We start from the raw sequence: 6,108 nt of genomic DNA on the forward strand, positions 1-6,108 counted from the left end.
CAGCACCCCCATCTATTCCCCCCTATCTGCCCTTCTGGTAAATCTAGTCAGCCAGAGGTCCCTGTTCCAGGAGGATCAGCTGTTCCTCATCTATGGCAATCCATTGTCAGTATTCCTTTGGATAGAATTGGGGTCTGCTGTTCATTTTTCCAGTAGTATGTTGGGTTACTATCTGGAAGAGCCTTTATCCATCCTGGCCAACAACTCAACTGAAGCCTTTCTTTTTAAAGTAGAATTTGGGGTTAAGGATGTAGCTGTTAGGGAGCTTGTCCAGGTTGTACAAAATGCTGGATTCAGTCACCAGCACCACATTAACTGGCCTTCTTATACATGACCATAATCCCAGAAGCAGGAGGTTCAGAAGTTCAAGGTCCTCCTTGGCTACATAGAAAGTCAGAGGCCAGCCTGGGATGCATGCCACCCTATCTAAAAAGTATATAACAAAGCCAGGTGTGGTGTCACATGCCTTTAATCCCAGCACTTGGGAACCAGAGGCAGGTGGATCTCTGTGAGACTGAGGCCAGCCTGGTCTACATAGGGTGTTTCAGGCCAGCTGCAACTACAGGGAGACCCTGTTTCAAAAAAAAAATAGACAAAACCCATAAACAAACAAAAAACATAACTAAAAAAATAGAGGCAAAATTTAGAGACTTGAAACTCTCTTTATTATTCCTTTCTTCTTTTCTTAAATGGCCCTCTGCTGCTTTTCTCCATGACTCATCCTTCCCCTCAGTTTAGATGTTAAACCTGTGGATTCTAGAGCCAGGATGTCTTGAGTTCAAATCCCAGTATACAAGCTATGTGATCCTAAGCATTATTTTATTCCTCTGTGGTGATGCTTCTTCAATCATCAAGGGGATGATTACAACAAAACCTAGCTCAGGGCTGTTGAAAGTATGGCTGAGCAGAGACAAAGCTTCAGAAACAGTGCCTGGCTTTAAGTCCCTTGTTAGTGTCAGCTAACTGTGTATTGTTGTGGGACTTGCTGGTACTTTTTGCCCAAGAATGGCTGCTTCTTGATGTAGTCTCCCTCCCAATGTTAACTCTAGGCTTTGTTCTACATTAACATGTTTGCTTTGTTTGTCTCTTGTATTTATTTTCCTTAAAGTTTTGAATGTTAGGAACTGGAGAGACGGCTCAGTGGTTAAGAGCTTGTACTGCTCTTACAGAGGACCTGAGTTCAATTCCCAGCACCCATGTTAGGCAGCTCACAACCACCTGTCACCCCAGTTCCTACGGCATCTGACACCTCTGGCCTCCGAAAGCACCTGGCACTCACATGCACAGACCCCCACACAGACCCCTACATACACATGATAATTCAAAATAATAAAGTCAATCTTTTTAAAAATTTTTGAGTGTTAAAATTCTCTGCATTGTAGAAAATGAAGAGATTCTTACTGATACTCATTTTGTAACCACCAGGACACCTGAGTAGTTAAGATTGTCATTTGAGGAAAAAACAGAATCTATTAAATTTGTGCCTGTGTTGTGGGGCATGGTGGCACACGCCTTTAATCCCAGCACTTGGGAGGCAGAGTCAGGCAGATCTCTGAGAGTTCCAGGCTAGCTGGGGCTACAGGAAGAGCCTGTCTCAAAAAAAAAAAAAAAAACAGAAAAGAGAACAAAATAAAATGATATACATATATATGTATGTATGTATGAAAATGCCATAATTAAGTCCATCATTTTGTATGCTAGCTAAAAAAATTAATTTTATAAAAGAAATAAATGAAAAAGACTGGCACTTGCTAAGTGATTCATTTATTACTTACTACTGTCAGGCACTGGTCATGAGGAAACCAAAAGGAGCAGATGAAAAGGACACTCATCTACCTGTTCACTTACTTAATTTTGGTCATTTGATGATTCCTTACTGAAATGTGCTCATTTGTACTAAGCTAGCTGGGCATTCACTGCACCACCGTGAGTGCTATCCATGGTGTCATGAAGGAGGTAGCCATGAGCACTGCAGCCTCACACTGGGCAGCCTCATGATCTCTTTAACAGTTTCAGAGAATTCTCTGGCTAAATATCAGTGTCATGTCTGTTGGACCGTGTTAACAATTTTATCAAAAGTGGTATTGCCACTGTGCTCAGTGTGTTTCTGTTTCTTACTGATTCTTTGAAGTTCTTTGAGTTCCTTTGATGATCAGAGCAGAACATCTATTTTAATTGCTGTGTTTAGGAAATAATGTACAGTATTAAAATTGAATCCCCAAATTGTAAAACCTAAGGCTTGAAAGAAATCAAATGATCAAATATTCTAACCACTCCAGTGGTTTTTTTTTTTTTTTTTTGGTCTTTTTGAGACCGGGTCTCTCTGTAGCCCCAGCTGTCCTGAACTCACTATATAGACCAGGTTGGCCTCAAACTCACAAAGATCCACCTGCCTCTGCCTCCCAAGTGCTGGAACTAAAGGCGTGAGCCACCGTGCCCGGCAACCCCCAGTGTTTTTTAATGTGCATTTGCAATAGTCTATAAAAGTTCTAGCTGTGGGTGTAGCTCAGCTGCTAAAGTGCTCCTTGAGCCTGCAGGAAGCCCTGGGTTCAACCTTAGCACTGTAAACCAGATGTGGAAATCACCTGTAATACTGGGGCCCTGGAAGTGGAGAAAGAAGGATCAAAAGTTCAAAATCCTTCTCCCCTTACACAGTGAGTTGGAACCTGGCTTGGGATACAGAAGCCCCTTTCTTAAAACAAACACAAACAAACAAACAAAAAAACAACAACCCCAAAACCCCAAGGCATGGTAGCACACTCCCTTAATCTCAGCCCTCTGGAGGCAGAGGCAGGTGGATCTTTATGAGATCAAGGCCAACCTGATCTACATAGTGAGTTCCAGGTCAGCTGAGGCTACAAAGAGACCCTGTCTCAAAAACAAAAAAAAAAATTCCAGTATCAATTAAGCTACTTTGCCTTGACAATTAGCAATTTAAGAAAACCGACATATTTGCAGTTTGTGTCCATTATGCTACGCTGTTATTTACTTATTTCTTTATTTAACTTGTTTATCTGACCCATGAAGTCTCATGGAGTACATAAAGAATATCTTTCCATCAAAAACCCTTCAGATATTTGTCGACTACCATGTATTTCTCCTAGAGTGCTCTCTGGATATTCCAGCTGAGGTAAATATGACTTACTTTCTTCAATGAGGCTGGTGTCCAATGCCCAATCTTCAGAGTGAGTTCAGCCTTTATCAATTTACTGTTGATTCCAAACTGAACCCAATACTCCATGTACAGCTGAGTAAATTCTGAGTCACCGCCTATGTCTGCTACTCCAGATTCTAGAAATTATACTTCTATTAGTGCGCCTAAGATCATATTAGCTTATTTTTCTATCATACTGATTTTTCCTATTCCAAGACATACCTAAACAGCCATTTATTCTTCAGAGGTTATGTGACATTTTGTATAGACTGCTATCTGTTGTAAGGCAAAATGCAAGAGGTATTTTAATTATTTTATATTTGTATACTAATATACTGATTCATTCTAATTAGTTCATTGTGTTCTTACATGTGATTATGAATATTGCTGGATATGACTAATCCCTCTGTTACTTAAAACATGCTTGTTGTGGATTGTGTTCTTACATGTGATTATGAATATTGCTGGATATGACTAATCCCTCTGTTACTTAAAACATGCTTGTTGTGGGCAGGCAAGATGGCTCAGCAGTTAACAATGCTTGCCTGGTGACCTCACAGAGCAGCAACAGGTAAATCCCCAGAACCCAAGTAAAGAAGGAGAGAACCGACCACAAAGTTGTCTTTTGACTTCCACACATATGCCATCATACACACACACACACACACACACACACACACACACACACACACACACATCATACACATACACATATACACAATAATAATAATAAATGAACTTTTTTTAAAAATGTATTTCTTGGGGCTGGAGAGATGGTTCAGCAGTTAAGAGGACTGGCTGCTCTTGCAGAGGACCCGGGTTCAATTCCCAGCACCCACATGGTAGCTAACAACCATCTGTAACTCCAATTCCAACTTTCTTCTGACCTCTGTGGGCATCGTATGGCCCGGGTACACTTACAGACATGTAATCAATACCACTCACACAAAAAAAGAAAAATAGTAAATAATATATTTGTTGAATTAATCCCTTGACAATGGTTTAAAGGCAGCTCTGGTTGGCGAATAGCACAATACTATAAAAATATGAAAATTCTGGTGTCCAAGGCCCACACAGAGGCTCGGGAGGTAGCACAAAGTGCCTACCACACAAGCAAAGTATCTGAGTTCAGTTCCCCAGCACTGGAGTAACAGCCGAGTGGGGCAGAATGGTCTGTGGGTAGATTCCTGGAGCTCATTGGTCAGCATTCTAGTTGAATCCATAAGTTCCAGGTGCAATGGGAGACTGTCTCAAAAAATAAGGTGTGGAATGATGGTGGAAGACAGCCAATGTTGACCTCTGGTCCACACATACACTGACACACGTGCACACACCTACGTGCACACACATACATATAACACACACATACATACACACAAAAGCCCACGGAGATTAATAAACCCATTTCCTCTCTTAAAGGCCAGTTTATATTTAAACCAATTAGCTGAAGGACTTAAGTCTAATAGACATCAGGAAAGGGGATTATTAAACCCAACAGCTCAGTTAGCCTGAGGGCTCCAGGCACCTCCAGCCATACAACCATTGTAAATGCTAGGTAAGAGCAAGGATAGAGCACCAGGCCAGCTCAGCACCATCACAGAAAAGTAAAACACTTTAGAAGACTGAGCCCATGTACAAGCCTACTCCAAGGAAACCTGACACTGGAAACATTCAGGGAATTCTGCTGTCCTGGCAGCTATGTGTCATCTAACAGTCTGGAAAATTTATTTAGAGAGCAAGCATGCCTTTTCGAGAGCATGCAATGAGCCTGACCTTAAACTAGGGGCCTTGAAGATCATGCTCTTACTAGTGATGCTTGTGCTTGAAATGTTCTTCATAGGCTTCCCTATTGGTCTCTGTTCCATATTTCTGGCTAAGAGCTGGGCTATCAAACACAAAGAAACAATACTTCGGGATTTGAATTCTGGATTTTGCATTGTTACTATTCAATTTCCAGCTCAGCTTTAAAACCCATACTTCTAAGTGATAGAACACATTTCAGCAAGTTCTCCTGACAATGAGGTCCTGGATACTAGGTGATATGGAGCACCAGAAACATCAGTGCTTATGTTTTTACATCTTTGATGTGATTTTTCTGGTATATCTAGTTATAGATTTCCTTCCTCTTGCTATGCTGCTGGCTTTGAACTCGTAATCCTCCTGCCTCAGTCTCCTGAGTGCTATGATTACAGGTATGTACATCAGGCTTGTCACAGCTCCTTTCCTTTCTGTCCAACAGTTCAAATTGAGGACTGGGGAAGTAGACAGAATAAAGCTAGCTGGGTGTAGTGGCACATGCCTTTAGTCTCAGCAGACGCAGGCAGATCTCTGTGAGTTAGAGGCCAGCCTGGTTTACACAGTGAGTTCCAGGCCAGCTGGGGTACAGGGAGACCCTGTCTCAAAAAGACAAGAGAGAGAAAGAGAATAAAGCTACTTAGGTACAGTGATGCACACCTTTAATCCCAGCACTTGAGCGGTAGAGGCAGGAGAATCAGGAGTTCGATGCTAGCCTGGGCTACAAGAGACTCCATCTAAAACAAACAAACAAACAAAGCAAACAAGCGATCACACATACCTTTAATCCCAGTGTTTGGATGCAGAGGCAGGCTGAGTTCAAGGCTAGCCTGGTCTACAAACTGAATCCCAGGCCAGCCAGGGCTACATAGTGAGACCCGGCTCAATAGCAACAAAAAAGAAACAACAGAAAAGAATAAAGTTGATGCTTTATTATTAGAGGACATTCCCACTAACTGCCTTGTGAACACCTGAAAAGGTACAAGAGAGAATCAACCTGAAGAGACTAAGTCTCTGCCCTGCACCTTCCAGAGAGAAAGTGCATGCAGTGGCTGGGCTTGACCCCCAGACTGGATGCGTTGTCGCCTCCCTGAAGCTCTTGAGCAGCCTGATACAGGACGGAAAAGGGTGCGGTAGGAGTGGGAGGGTGAGGGAAGTGA

This window comes from Nannospalax galili, unplaced genomic scaffold, assembly GCF_000622305.1.
Source record: "Nannospalax galili isolate Female #2095 unplaced genomic scaffold, S.galili_v1.0 scaffold1025, whole genome shotgun sequence".
Lineage (NCBI taxonomy): Eukaryota > Metazoa > Chordata > Mammalia > Rodentia > Spalacidae > Nannospalax > Nannospalax galili.